This window comes from Megascapheus bottae, chromosome 11 (genome assembly GCF_031878675.1).
Source record: "Megascapheus bottae isolate mThoBot1 chromosome 11, mThoBot2.hap1, whole genome shotgun sequence".
Taxonomy (NCBI): domain Eukaryota; kingdom Metazoa; phylum Chordata; class Mammalia; order Rodentia; family Geomyidae; genus Megascapheus; species Megascapheus bottae.
This window is the reverse complement of record NC_143519.1, coordinates 31,300,825-31,317,133: the sequence shown is the minus strand read 5'-3', so window position 1 is coordinate 31,317,133 and position 16,309 is coordinate 31,300,825. Positions and strand designations below refer to the sequence as shown.

Genomic DNA, 16,309 nt, shown 5'->3' with positions numbered 1-16,309 from the left:
TGTGCACAAAAGCATTCTAACTATTTTAATAAGAAAAACTAATCATGGGGTGATAATGTATGAAAAATAACTAGCTAGTTTGCATTGTATTCTATATATTTATGCACATGAACCAAACAGAAAATTCTTACTCAATATACTCAAAAAGAAAAAATATCCTCCAATCTAGTGATTTGTTGTGGGAAATAATTGTTCCTGGAATCAAAAAGAATGAAAGAAAATAAATAGAAATCATTAGTGCAGTTTGGAATGAATAGAATTGACCAATGCAGTCAAAAGAATGTTATGTTTTAACTTTTGATTTCAAAATACTATAATTTGTTGTAAAAATCTAATAAGTTTTCTGTCATCAATAATAGATTCATATTGCCTTGATAAAACACTTGACTTTTGTGGATAAAATATAAAGTTTAATAGATTCTTAAAATGAAAGTATTGTATTGAAGCTGTACTTGATACTATAGCTGAGTTTTATGAAATATGTTTTGCTTTGTAAGACTTTAATATTTTTTCAAAAACGTGAATGTGTCCATTGTGGCTAAGTGTAGGAAAATGCCAATATTTTCATTATTTAAGGTATGTTCACTAGACTTATTAAAGTTCTGATGCCAATTTATTTTTTACTAGAAATCATTGAACAGCTAAAGATTACTCTCCTATGGCCAATAAAAAAGTGAGGTGTATTATATGTAAAAGGATTTGTTCAGTAACTGTGATCATTTCACAATTAAATACTATATTTTCAAATGTTCTAATGGTAGCATTAAAGGTAGCTAACTTGAAGGAACATATAGGAAATTTACATATCTTTCATCCTTTTCGACTCCAGAAACAAATGGTAACCAAGTTAAGTTTTATATGTTCTAATTAAAACTTCGTGTATATAATAATTCCTGTTATCAGTAATGTGTATAACTGGTATAGATGATTGAGTTACATATGTTTAAAGATAGTGTAAGTTTGGGGCTGTAATGACAACTGAATATATGTCATCTTGAAACTATCAAATGCTATGTCCTTATAGTAGGAGAGATCAAGAAACATAAGGTATGAGCAATTAATTTAAATATAAAACCTTTAGCAGGTATTTTAGCTTGAATAATACCTTTTACTTGATTATAAGAGTTTTTTCTCATTTTTTAAAAAATATTTAAATACAAAAAGTGCGCACTGACTTTTTTTTAACATACAGGCACCACACACATACACATAAGTCTAACAGCCAAAAGGTACACAGGAAATGAGCTCCTTCTCTGTCCTCCACAGCCCCTATCATCCCCATCTATGGCTAAGGCTTCAGCAAGCCTTGCTCCTGTGACAAATCCCAGGTGGCCGTTATACACGACTATATACTATATATGCTATATACTACTGCTCCAATGCATTTTGTCAGTTTTGTATTGTGTGAAGCATCATCCCCAACATCTCTATCTTAAAAAAAAAAAAAAAGCCAGGGGTGCTGCTCTTCCACTGGCATTCGTTTCTACCCTAGAATGGGTAAGTGAGAAGAGCAATTTACTGAAAGGGCTGAGAGCCAGTGCTGGAATAACCATCCATATTGCCGCACTGCGGTATCAGAGTGAGGACCACGTTGCAAGTTGGTTCTTTCGTTGAGACAATGAAGTCTGGAGAATTTCCACCCACAGGTTTGGATAGATCATCATGTCAAAATTGAAGAAAGAAAACGAAATCCAAATAATCATCTGTTCACACACAACTAAATCTCAAAGTTCTCCCACCTAGACTTCTCAAACAGAGCAGAGCAATCTAGATCTTTCCAGGAAGGGTAGGGGGGCTCCTGGCATTCCTCCTGACAGGCCTGTGTTGGGCCCTAGATGTATCTGCTGCAGCTGTTGCTCCATTTGCAACGTTTCAGTCTCAAAGACAACAGGAAGAACCAGGATCATGAAGTGGTCCCAATCCACAAGGATACCCTGGAAAATCTGTACATTTTCTGAGCCACGAAGATGGAGAGATCAAAGGTGGCTCAACCGCGCTCCTGAAACATCTCCATCATACTACAGAGTTGCTACGAAAGGGTCTTCTCCAGCTCGTTGTCCTCCTTCTCCAGCTCCTCCTCGGTCTTCTGCTGCCTTTTGGGAGCAGTTCTTTGGAAGACACAGGCTCCCTAGCGCTGGCAGCAGCCATGGCTGGAAGGGACATATAAGAGATTTTTTATTGTAAAAAAAAAAATCTTAGCTCCCTCTTCATTTGTAACGTTTACTAATTTTTTAATTAAAAAAAAAAAGAGAGCTTGCCAAAGTTATTAGTGAGCTCTAGGAACTGAGTAAGAACATCTTGAAGGAAACCTGTTTTAGAGATAAAAAGAAACATATTGTGGGAAAATGAATTCTTTGGACACCAAAAGTGTTTAATATACACGATCTCAGGAAAGACATTTGTCTTGAAGAAAGTGTATGGTAGAACTCATTCTTTGTTTAAGGAATATTCAGACATCAGTGACTTAAGTTTAGTGAGAAGATCACTAAAGTGTAAATCCAAGAATGATGGAATGTTCTGATGTGAGATAAAGGGAAGCACTCATCTTAAGGTCAATGTTTTTCAAGTCCTATTCACGACATTAGAGCATGCATTGCATCCATTACTTGATATGCTCAATCCCATATCTGGATTGTGTTCTTTCTTTCTATCATTCCTATTGTTGTTGCTTGGTTTTGTTTTGTGTTCTTTGGTTTTAATTTGCTTTACTTAAAAACGTCCTCAGATTCTACCTCAATGTGTCCTAAGAGACTTTGTTGCAATAATATCAATCCCAGGAAAAAGGCTTTACTCCTTCTGATAACCTACTTTCTGATGCATCATCATTTACAATAGAATCATTACTTACAATAACTTACAATAGAATCTGTAGGAATATAGTGTGATCCTGATGCTGGTGGCTCCTTCCCGGTATTCAGAGAATGAGATCTGAGGATGTTAGTTCAAAACCAGTTAGGACAGGAAAGTTCATGAGACGTATCTCTAGTGAACCACTCAGAAAAATTCAAAAGTAGTGCTGTGGCTCAAGTGGAATAGCTCCAACCTTGAGCACAGAGATGCTAAGCGGCCTTCTCTAGGCTTTGAGTTCAAGCCTCAGAACTGAGAAAAGAAGAAGGAGGAGGAGAAGGGGAGGAGGAAGAGGAGGAGGAGGAGGAGGAAGAGAAGGAGGAGGAGGAAAATTTGTTTACTGGGGGACCCAAGTGTGTGTGTGTGTGTGTGTGTGTGTGTGTGTGTGTGTGTGTGTCATTGAGAAAGAGAAAGGCCAAATGCTAGGATGGTGGAAAAATGAATAGGACACAGGAAGGACTCTACACACATTCCTTGTATAGAATACATTTATTTGTCAGTGAACAGAAGGCTGTGTCCACTGGGTACTGGTTTTGGAATTAAGATCAGCTCCTGGATTAGGAACAGTCTATAGAAAGCAAGAACATTTCACTTAGAAGAGATTTTAGGAATATGTAAGATTCCAAGTTAGAAATCCCAAGAAAAGGACAAATTTGGAATTAAAATTTCAAAACCATAAAAAGAGAGAGACTTTAGATTACATTACCATGCTAAACCTAGTTAAATTCTCTCTTCAAATCCTTTTCCCTGAAGTTTGGATAAAGGTAAGTTACAATAGTACAATGATAGTTCCATCATAAGTTATAATTAAGAGAAAATTTCCAATTCTCTCAAAAATAAAATTAATTAAAAAAAGCATGGATGTTGATACATTCACACTTTTAACTGATAAGTAAATTGTTAAAAATATACTATTCATTGACACTGTATTAGTCCAATTAAACAAATTGTGATGTTGTTTATCAAACTATTTCCTCCGTATATATGTTGAAGAAATCAAAAGCTAAGGTTTAGATTACCTACTATCAGAATAGTCTCCAACTGGCTCAAAATGGTAACTCATAGAAGCACATAACATAGTGAAACTTCATGTTATATTATTATTATTATTATTATCTGTGCTTTAAATTCTTTATTTGCGTCCTTGTGTTGGTGGGAAATTTGCTCTGGAATTACATACTGATATTATAAATTAAATGCGCATGTGCAACTAAATTCCAATAAATTATAGAGATGAAATAATGCTAATAAAATTAGTATTATTATATGTATATGAGCTTAAGTAAAATAAAATAAAAAATACTTGGATTATAATAAACTATCATGATTTACTAGTTTTTATGTGTATTCCATGCATTTGGGTGGCACTTCAGGGAAATGTAGTTGTAATGCAGTTAATAAGATAATTCCCTATACCTGGGAAATAATCATTTAGAAACAGGAAGAAATGAAAATTTGTCTCTACAGTAAAGATGAGATAGCGCAAAAGGCCCTGATAGCAAATGCCCAAATTATATTTGAAAATTACTTATGTATCTTCTATATATTTCACTTGAACTCAAGCCTCACTGTAGTGTTTCAAAAGACTAAAATGAATAAAATTGATTATTTGAATTCCTATTCCAATTTGGTTCCCCCTACAATCTCAATCAATAAATTATACTGACAATAAGGAATACATGATTTTGGACAAAGTTCATGAATTCTATGGAGAGAAATATTAATAATAGATCAAATTTTCAACCTTATGTCTAGGAGAAATTAAGTTATTTCTCTAAAGTGTATTAAAGGTAACCCTCACGGAATTAATACTACTATGTTAAAGGAATGAAATGAATAAATTGAAGAATTGGGTATCTGATCACTTTGGCTTCTTAACCTTCACTAAAACCAGAGTCACTGCTCTCATTAATTCTTAATTTCCTCAAGTTAATTCATTAGTATATAGTTCATTGTCCTCATTAAAAAAATGAATAATAGTATCTTGTTAATATAAGGTGTCAAGATGGTTGGCTACATTTTCATAATTCTACAGGATTAGTGAAAGCAATAATACCAAACTTAAAACATGCATTTAAACCTAATTACAGTTGTAAAATTTCTAATTAAAATATAATTATAGTAGGTCCATGATGCAATCTGTAGTCTCATATTACCTTTTTGTGTAGTGAGTATCTCAATTAGGTTTGTTTTACAATTTTAAGTATTAACTAAAAGTAATGTTGGTTAAAGTGAAACATCTAAAAGTTATTTTTTTTCTTTTTTTTTATTGTAATTAGTAAAAGGGTTACATGATATTTGCCAGATAGAAGGTGCATTAATTCACATACATTGATACCCTTTCACATGTCTTGGTACCCTTATTTTAAATGCAAGAATTTATTTTATTTTATTTTAGTTTGTGGGTCATGGGGCTTGAACTCGGCCTGGGCACTGTCCCTTCAGCCCAGGTCTACCACCTTACCCTTAAGCCAAGCCCTACTTCCCATTTTATAGAGCTTAATTGGAGATGAGTCTCATGTTGTTTTGTGCCTGGAGTCTCTTTGAATGTTGATCCTCAGATCTCAGGCTCCTGAGTAGCTAGGATTACAGGCATGAGTCACTGTGCCTGGTAGATGCAATAAATTTTAATTGGCTTTCAAAACCTGGAAACTATCCATTTTTTTGTTTTGCTTTTCTGTATGTTGGAATACTCCCACCTGAACCACATCTCTTCCTCTAGCTTCTTTTTCTAGTTAAGCAGAAATAAGCTTTCTACCTTGACCTTCAGATCTCAGCCTCCTGGTTAGCAAGAATTACAAGTTTAACAAACCAGAATTCAGAATTCCTATTTTTCACTTCACTGTAACAAAAACGTAGAAAATTTCCCTAATCAAATCTTCAGCATGGCTCTGATTAAAATACAGATTTCTAAAAATGTCAAATGATGCAATTAGAACATTGCAAGATTAAAAAGTACTGAAGCCGGGCATGGTGGCTCATTCCTGTAATCCTAGCTACTCAGGGGGCTGAGATCTGAGGATCACAGTTCAAAGCCAGACCAGGCACTAGAGTCCCTGAGACTCTTATGTCCAATTAAACACTAGAAAACCAGAAGTGGCACTGTGACTCTAGGGGTAGGGCAAGTAGCCTTGAGCTGAAACGCTCAGGGGAAAACCCCAGGTGCAAAGTCCAAGCCCCACCACCACCAAAAAAAAAAAAAAATTCTTGATAGCAGCACAATTATTTAGGTCTGCTTAAACAATAGACAATGGATTCAATAGAAGAGACAGTTGAAGTATGCACATTTGAAAAATTGCATCTATTCCCTAAGAAGATCCTTCTTATTAGAATGAAACATTTCAATTATTTGTAGAATTAGCAGATAACAGGTCTCACAAATGTTTCCTAATTTCATGATAATAGGAAGTACATACATATATATGCATATATATGTATATATATATATATATTGTGCAATCAGCCTGGTAAATAAAAGGAAATATCTTTTATTCTACAAATTATAATTTCTTAAAAAATGGATGTGAAATTTTTATTTTTCATATTCAATTCCATTTAAATATTCTATCAAGATTTTAGTTTTTTATTAAAAGATTTTATTAACATCCTATTTCAAAAATCAAGTTTAACAAACAAGTATTTAAAGATGGACTCTATAGGCAATCACTGGTACATAACTTTAAGAACAAAATTAAAATTAAACTAAGAGTTTATATGTCTTAGATACAAATCAATCTATGTAATATATCAATATGTCTATAGAATATATATCCAATCATTGATTTATATGTCTATATATTTATATTTGTATCTCTAAGTTCACATCAATGACTTTGAGTACCCAAATACTGAGTCATTGCTCTTCCACAGTTTGGATCTAATATCCACATACTAGGGAGACCGTACACTTTTTGTTGCCTTGATTTTGAGTTATCTCACTCAACATGATTTGCTCTACTTTCATCCACTTTCCAGAGGATGCCATTATTTTACCAGATTTCATTTCTAATGTCATACACCCTTCCTTAAAATTCATATAAAACAACTCATTGCTGTGTGTATAGTATATATATATATATATATATATATATATATATATATGGCATATCACTATTGGGAGCATCAATAAACATACCAAATTATCTCCTGGGTACACTAGTTGAAAGATCCTGGACAAAAAAGAAACAGGACACGCAAAGTTGAGGAAATTACCTTTTGCAAAAAGATGTTCTCTTTTTCTCTTTCATTTTTTTTTGTTTAAGATGTTCTCTTTCTTAATGCACATTTAAACCATTTCTATAGTTGGACAAGTAATACACTTAGCACCATCTTACTATTCCTTCCCTTTGCCTTTGAAAATCTAAGCTGTGATTTTCATTACATTTTTTCAATTGTTTTCCACTTTTTCCATCTTTCCACCTCTTATTTTCCAGCTCTAGAAGCAATTACTGATGTAGATTGTCCTATCCTATACAGGGTTTTACTACATTTATGCAACTAAAATAAATTCATAAGATGAACCAACATGACTTTCCTCTACTAGACTTTTACTGGAACATTACTTTGCACATAGCAGGTCAAAGGTTCTTCACTGTGATAAATATTCTGTTCTTTAATATATAAAATTTCATTCATGACCTGTTTTTAGTCATAGCCTCAGTCACTTCTTCCTCTCATTCTAAAAATTTAAAAAGTGGATCAATTTTCTGAATATAGCAATATTTTTCTCTACAGTTAACAAATATTTTAAAGAGAAAACCCTTGAATGTTTTGGATTATTTGTGATTTAACAACAAATCATGAAATAACTTGCCTTTACTCATTTCTTACCATCTTTACCATCTCAATCCATTACAATTCCTTGTCCAACTCCAAAGACCTAAAGCTATTCTTTTTTTTTTTTTTTTTTTTTTTTTTTTTTTTTTTTTTGTCTACGTCAGTCATCAGTCATGGGGCTTGGAGTCTGGGCCTGGGTGCTGTTAATGAGCTCTTTAGCTCAAGGCTACTACCCTACCCGCTTGAGCCACAGCATCATTTCCGGTTTTCTAGTGGTTAATTGGGGATGAGTCTCATGTTCTTTAGTGTCCAGGCTGGCTTTCATCTTCTGTCCTCAGATCTCAGCCTCCTGAGTAGCTAGGAATACAGGCTAAAAACTATTATAAAGAACTTCAGTTCCTAAATCGCAGATGAAGTGTGTGTGAACACAAGGACTACAACTTAAGCCACAGTTCCACCTCTACTCTGCTACTTATTTTGGCAATGCAGATTCATTTTCCACCTTGGCTTGCTTCAAATCTCAATCTTCAAGATCTTCCTGAGTAGCTAATTTATCAGCTGTGAGACTTTAGCACTTGGTTTAGTTTTATTTTCTTATTAGATTTTGGCTCATACACAATAAATATTTTTAATCTCCCATTCTTGGAAAATAACTGTATTCTTAGTTTTTTGTAATAAACTTTTCATTACTTTCCTGTTAATTAGTTCCACTTATTGTTCTGTGTATTGATGAGCCACAGATAAGTCCACACTTTATTTCTGGACCTTGAACTATATAATCATAGTATCTCATTTTTTTGCCATCACTTTAACGGCTATCTGATTTGATAAGATAAAAATTACATCTCTTAATTTCAACTGAACTTTATATCCATTTACTTAATCATGAGTAATACCTAGCCTACAGGCTTTATAAAGTCTAAGAAACTATTTCATTTGGTCTTCCCAAGGAGGCAGCAGAGAGGACTTGAAATTCAATTAATTTGAATTTTTTCATAGCAATAATAATTTATATGAAGTGAATTACAGTAATAAAAAATTGGAAGGGAAATCTATCACCAAATAGGCGGGTGATATACAAGCACATGACAGAGAAAATGTTAATATTTTCAATCAGCTTCCCAGTGCTTGTCTGCCTGTATTTCTGGTAACAAGGAGTGTTAAGGGATCTGTGAGTGCACACTGTGTGTGGTAAAAGTATTACATTTCAGTGATGAACCTTGTTTCTGATCACTGGTGTTGGTGGTACCAATGTCTTTGTCCATTCAGATGGTACTTTATCCAACTTTATCTACCCATTTGATCAATAATCTTTGCAAAAACTGATTATCAGGTTAAAATTAAAGAAGTTACACTGCACAGAAAAGACCTCAATATTCAATGATATAATGGGTGGATATGAGCCAAATGCAGAATGTAGACCTAGAACATTGTCTAAAGCAAATAATCATCTCTAAGTCAACACAAAGACTGAATAGTTATTCACACAAACGTATGTAACATCTTAAAAATGATGACTGCAAAGTATAAAAGTTAATGGTTCCCAGAGAAATGAACAAATAATCGTTATTTTGTGGAAATCAAAAAGCCAATCTGGAATATCATTATAGTTCAAAACATGACATTCTCAATTAATTGGCAGGCAAATGCATCTGGATAATACCAATGCACTTCAATGGAATCACAGCAAGCTACTTTTTCTAAAATTCCTTATGTAGAAAAAAAGAAAACAAACAAAAAAAACATTTCAAGGGGTATGATGCGTTTGGACAGTTTGTGAAAGAATACAAGATTGTGTGGTGTCTGTCATAAAATTTTTTTAAGCTTTGATTTGTCTTGGAAAAATCATCTCACTTAGCACAAAGCACTGAATAAACATTGAAGTGTTCTGGGCTTGTGATAAGACAATGTCCATAACAAGTAATTCACAACTGGCCTTTTCTATTCATGGAATAACTGGAATATTTGACACATGAGATGAAGAATTGTCCCTGGAAGCTAGGCATGGAACTGTAAGGATGACCTGTTTGGGTGACTTGGTTTTATCAATGAAATAAGCTTCGGTTAACATTTAAAATTTAAGTGATCTTTACTACAGATGGAGTGCCAGTAAAGGTTGCCTTGTAATCAAAACCAATTGTATTTGTCAAGAAGAACTGCATTATCTTTGACTTGGTCCAAGTGATTTAATTTCATGCTACTGCATAATACACCAAGACAGTGTTTGAACAAAGTCATTGTATCACCAAAATACAATGTCAACAGTAGTGTCATACATAACTTTTGTGAAAAACAAGGGAAGACACTAGTTACTGGTCATAACATTCTTACCAGCTAACATCACAGGCTTCATTTGAAGTTCTACCTATTACAATTAAGTGATCGAATTTTCATTACATTTAAGAAGTGAATTGCAGCAATTATTTTATATGGCCTATGAATGATATTGTAAACATACAATACTTGGCAGTAAACAACAAGAAGTAAACATTCCAGTTAGGTGCACCCATTTGTCTGTTTGGAGTTTCAGTTAATTCATGTTGATTTATTGACCCTACTAATTTCTTTTTGAATTATATATGCAGTTTATAAACATTCTAAATGTAACAATTGTGTGTTTAAATATGATTCAGTGTGATTTCTATGTGTGTATCTGTCATGCATTGTTGTCAAATATCTTAAAATGGTGCTTAAGATAAATCATATTATTTGATTCTATTTTCTTCTAAACCCTTTATATGAACATATTAACCCTTTTCTAAGCTCTCTATCCATACATAGTATATCTCTGCTGAAATCAATTCTGAGGTAAACAATATTTTCCATATTATATATTTTAGTGTTATTAGAGGTGTAGTCTTTACAAAATTGACAATTTCATCTCTGTCATAATTATGGTTCAACAACTATTTATTAAAACATACAGGTAAACTAATAAACATGTAACTTCTGTAAGTTTCATAGAAGTGCAAGTGTTATATTCTATACTACACATACATGTATGACATAATATGCCTGGCTCTTCATCATTTCTTAATGTAATGTTTTCAGATGTGTATTATCTCTACACATGAGAAAGGTCCATGAAAGAAAAAAAAATGACTGTGAATTTTGTTTACTCTGACACACTGTGATCAGAGTCACTTCTTGGAAGATGGGCAGCATTTTGGGACCTTATTAAATTATTTAATTATCGTGAAGCAATTATCCAGTTGCCAACATTATATGAATATAATATATGTTATTTACTCTCTATGTTGCCTTTTTGTTATCATTATATAGTTATAGAAAGTGATTACAATTCCATAAACTATGTTATGGGTACAAAGCTTCAGGGTCAGTATCACCCCTTCTTTTATTTTCCCCCATAATATACATTGACTATAATGAGTACACTTTTGCTCTGTTTTTGTGTCTCCCCTGTGCAACACAATACATATTTCCACTTCCTAGTGTGCATTTTGAGAAACAGTATTTTAATTGTTCAGAGGAGTTAAATGTTTGGATCCCAGTGTCACATAGCATACTGATTATCAGTGTTCTGTGTTGTCATTTTTTCAGAATCTTTTGCCAAATGGTGATTTTTGTACATTAATAAGTAATTACAAATGTTTTTTAGTGAAATAATCCAATGTTATACTGACAAAAAGAAGTCATTAAATTAACACAGTTTTCAGAATTACTAAACTGGAAAACGGGGATTAGAACCTAAATCTTTTAAATATTAAAGCTGATGTAGTACTTTATTCCTTGGTCCCTCTGAGAAAAAAATCTGAAAGAATTAATATAGATGGTTCCTTATGGCTGATCTGAAAAGAAATATTAACAATTATATATGATTGGTTTCTTTTTCCTTCTTGCATCTATTTAAATTACAGCTGAATAAATTTCTTAGGAAGACTAATTCTATTTTTTTCTGTTCAAATAGTCAGATTTGGGGCTGAGAATATGGCTTGGTGGTAGAATGCTTGCATAGAATACATGAAGCTCTGAATTCAATTCCTCAGTACTGCATAAAAAGAAAAGACCAGCTTTGGCTGGTCTTTGGAGCTTTGGTTCAAGTGCTAGCCTTGAGGAAAAAAAAAAAAAAAGAAGCTCAGGGACAATACCCAGGCCCTGGGTTCAAGCCCCATGACTGGCAAAAAACATTGTCAGCTTTTAATCACAACTGAATCCACAATAAATTAGTGCTAATGTTCTTTTACTTATTGTGAAACAGTGTTATAAAATTGATTTGGTACTGTTGTCAGTTACTTCAGTTAATGTTTAAGTTCAAAGTTTAGAATATAGGTTGATATTAGTTTAGTAAATATGTATTTTATAATAGGACCAGGTATAATTAATTTTAATGTGACCAGGTGTGATTAATTTCAGTTGTCATTTATCTTGTGTATTAGTAATGATGTACATTTAAGGATTATCATATTATTCTTGTTTATTTAGTGTTTGATAATCTTACAAAATCAGATCTTTTTATCATTATTTTCTTCTACATGTTTGATACATCATGAAATGGTAGAATTAGACATCTTCTCATGATTTTTTAAGCCAGATATTACATAATATTAGTGAATACTGAATGCTAATTAGTAGAAATAAGAGAAAAAAATCTTACTTTTTCACATTATTTCAACAATGTTATAAACTACTGCTTGTAGTTGAAAAGGAAATAGGATATCAGTGTTTTTATTTTCTGTTATTAGGAAAGTCATACATAGATATTTATAGTGGTAGTTTCTTCAGATCATGTGAACAAATTGTACTAAATTACATTGAATTAAAAGAACATACTCTTCTAGCCTTTGTCATTTTCTTAAATATACTGGAAAACAGTTAACTCTGAATCTTGTGTGATATGCAGTTGTTTCAGGAAAAAGGAGTAATTTATGTTTCCTCACCTCATGGATTTCACATCAGTCAGAAACACATGGAGAGGCTTTCAATGAGGCATCCAGAAGAATGCTCAGTGTGATGTCTGACAGTTGAAAGTGAAGCTGGAGGAGGATCCAGAATTTATAAGGTTGACTTACAAAAGACAAAAAAAAAAGTTAAATAAATGACTTTCTGGTTTTATGTTTTGTTGTGTTAATAAAAAATGAAAGTACTCATCTATATTATAATAATTGTTCTGGTTTGGGCAATTTCTTTTTTTTTTTTTTGCCAGTCCTGGGCTTGAGCTCAGGGCCTGAGCACTGTCCTTGGACTTTCTCAAGGCTAGAGGTCTACCACTTGAGCCTCAGCACCACTTCCAGCTTTTTTTCTATGTATGTGGTACCAGGGAATCGAACCCGGGTCTTCGCGCCTGCTAGGCAAGCACTTTAACCATTAGGCCAAACTCCCGGCCCCTGGGGCAATTTCTTATAAACCATTTTTTAATGTTTCCTACCTCATTTTAATGACATTTTGCATTTTCTAATCCATTTGAGGCTATTAATTTTTGTCAGGTTTTCCAAATATATTTTCAAGTTTCTAATAATATCTTATGATTTCATTTTTTAATTTTATATCATATTTTGGTGAATTATGGGGCTTCCTTCAGGTCACTTCCAGATTTCAGGTGTTTAAATGAAGTTAAAAGTCTTAGGGACTTTGCTGCCTTGAGCTGACTTTGAACAGTGATCCTCAGATCTCAGCCTCCTAAATAGCTAGAATACAGGTGCTAGCCACCAGCACTCAGATTGGCATCATCTTTTAACTTCAGTTTCCATTGTTTATTCTTTATTTCTTCCTTCCATTCTTTCTTTTCTTCCTTTTTTCTTTTTCTTTCTTTTCTTTCCTTTACTCATTTCTTCCTCCTCCTTTTCCTTCTCCCTCTCTTCCCCCTCCCCTCCTTCCTGCTCTTCTTCTTCCTCTTCTTCTTCTTCTTCTTCTTCTTCTTCTTCTTCTTCTTCTTCTTCTTCTTCTTCTTCTTCCTTTCCTCCTCCTCCTCCTTCCTTCCTCTTCTGAATGTTTTTATTATACTTAATTAGTTGTACAAAGGAGTTTTCATGCATTACCAAACTTTACTGATTCAGTGCATCTTGATTATTGTCACCACTTAACATTCTCACTCCAACACTTCCATGTCACCCTTCCACTTACTTGTCTTAATTTCAAGTTATGTGTTGAATTTTTTTGCACTTTAACCAAGCAGCTTATGTGTACAGGTTTTAGATCATAACAACAGTTTCAACTTTCATGCAAGTTTTCACCAATATACAGAAAGCATTTTATTTTCAGTACCATATTTGGACCCACTTTATGGCTTTGATAGTTGTTCATCTATGAAAAAAAACTATCTTATTTTTTGTCTCTCCAGGGAAATTATGATGATCAAAGTGAAGGAAGCTATTGTGGATATACTTATGCATGTATTGAAATAATATGCTAAATGCTATTATCACATAAAATGAATGCAAGAAAATGAAAATGCACAATAAAAGAGGTATTTGTTTTATTAAATTCATTGAGGCAAATAGAAACTTAAAAAGTTGTATATCAGGCAAGGAGGATCTTCAAACAACCGGGAATGAAGATCAGAATGTGAACTCATCCTTAACAAATGCATGAATATATAATCTAATAGGATTAATTTTAATCATAGAGATTAAAAAAAGCAAATTTACCTGATCTTGAAAGTGAGAACACACATTTGGAGTCCAAAGGTTAATACATTACCTTCAAAGAGCAAAATTCAGGGGAAGGAGTATAATACAAATAGTGATAACTAATGAAATCAGATAGTCAATTCAAATTTATTATTTTCTCCAGTGACTGATGATTGGTTTAATTAAATATGCTTATTCACAGAAGACAGCTTTCTAGGCACTAAAAAAGAAGTTGAATAATTTGAAGGGATTTTGGAGATAGAAGAAATAGTAGGGAATGTGATATAAGAGGGAAAGATTGTGAGAAAGCGAAATAATACTGAAAAAAAGAAGGAAACTAATAATGAAATGTTAGAGATAGAAAATATACATATAAATGAAGCTGAGATTTGAATTCGCAATGACATGTATTTTAATTTATTCTGTACCAAGCTCTCTTGTAGGAAGATTACAATGCCTTTAAATCGAATAAATCTTCTAATCCCCATTTTAATGAGATCTTAATTCTCATATTTTAGATGAGGAAAATTTAGATTAAATATATTGGTAGTAGATCACAGAGTGCTTGAATGTAGATCTGGCATGAGTCTGGAAACAGTATATCCTTTTAAATTTTCAGACTTCGATAAAGAAAAGAAAAGAATAAAAGAAAAGACAGGATAAACAGTGAAAGCAGAAAAGTCAGCGTGAAGAAGCACATGAGCTGGGCATGGCTCTCACCTGTGATCCTAGCTACTCAGGAGGCTGAGATTTGATGATCAAGGTTCAAAGCAAGCAGGGGCACTAAAGTCCCTGAGACTCATCTCCAATTCACCACTTGAAAACTGGAAGTGGCGCTGAAGATCCAGGGGTAAGAAAATATCCTCGAGCTGTAGAGCTCAAGGACAGCACCCAGGCCCAGAGTTCAAGCCCCATGACCACCACCAACAACAACAACAAAAAGTGGCTGGGAGAGGTAGTAAAATCAGCCGTCACTTAAGAACAGATATTGCACATAAATATGCTATATAAATTTGGCATTGACAGTAAGAGAGAAGTAAAACTCAAGACGGATTAAGACAAAATTTTTCGATCCATTGTTGCCGATATATTTTCCATCTCAATATTGTTAAACAATATATAGGCAAAAAATCGTAACTGTATTTGTTAAATAAAATTTAACATTATTTTATTAGTATTTTATTACATAAGAAGTACTTAAAGAATTATTTTTTCTTCATTTTTTTCATATATTTTTTTATTGTAATTAAAAGAAGGGTTACATGATATTTGCCAGATAGAAGGTGCATTAATTCACATACATTTATACCCTTTCACATGTCTTGGCCCCCATTTCCCTCCCCCCAACCTGCATCCCTCATCTTGTTTTCCCCCCTTCCATAACCAATATATCCGATATATCAGGTAACAAAGTGAGATATTGTAAAATATGAGATAACCAAGGGATAGCAAAAGAGATGAGAGATAACATAGAACCCTAAGAACAACAACCATTCATTATATGGTTTATGTTTCTATATCCTAGAGATCTTTGCATTTAGAGTCCTACTATATGACCTTTTGTATCAAGGTTTTGCTGTATTGCAAATCTCTGCTAGGAGACCCCAAGGTTAATACTGATTATGACAAATGAGGGAAACCATTGAGCCTAAGTTCCTTTGAGTCTGGCTTACTTCACTTCATATGATCTTTTCTAAGTCTTTCCATTTCCTAACAAATGGGGCAATGTCATGTCATTCTTTCTGACAGCATCATTGAATTACATTGTGTACAAATACCACATCTTACTGATCCACTCATCAACTGAGGGACATCTAGGTTGGTTCCATATCTTTGCTATGGTAAATAGTGCTGCAGTGAACATTGTTGTGCTGGTGGATTTAGTATGCCCTAGATTCTGGATGGTTGGGTAAATGCCAAGTAGTGGAATTGCTGGGTCATAGGGGAGCTCTATGTTTAGTCTTTTGAGGAACAGCCATACTGCTTTCCATAGTGGTTGAACGAGTTTGTACTCCCACCAACAGTGTAGTAGTGATCCCTCCTGGCCACATCCCCTCCAGCATCTGTTGTTATTCGTTTTCTTGATCCTGGCCATTCTA

General features: G+C 33.5%; 1 pseudogene; it reads right to left on the bottom strand.

Moving 5' to 3' along the window:
• Nucleotides 1–1,738: 1,738 nt before the first annotated feature.
• On the bottom strand, nt 1,739–2,148 carry LOC150056875 (mitochondrial import receptor subunit TOM22 homolog pseudogene; annotated as a pseudogene).
• Between the last annotated feature and the right edge of the window lie 14,161 nt (nt 2,149–16,309).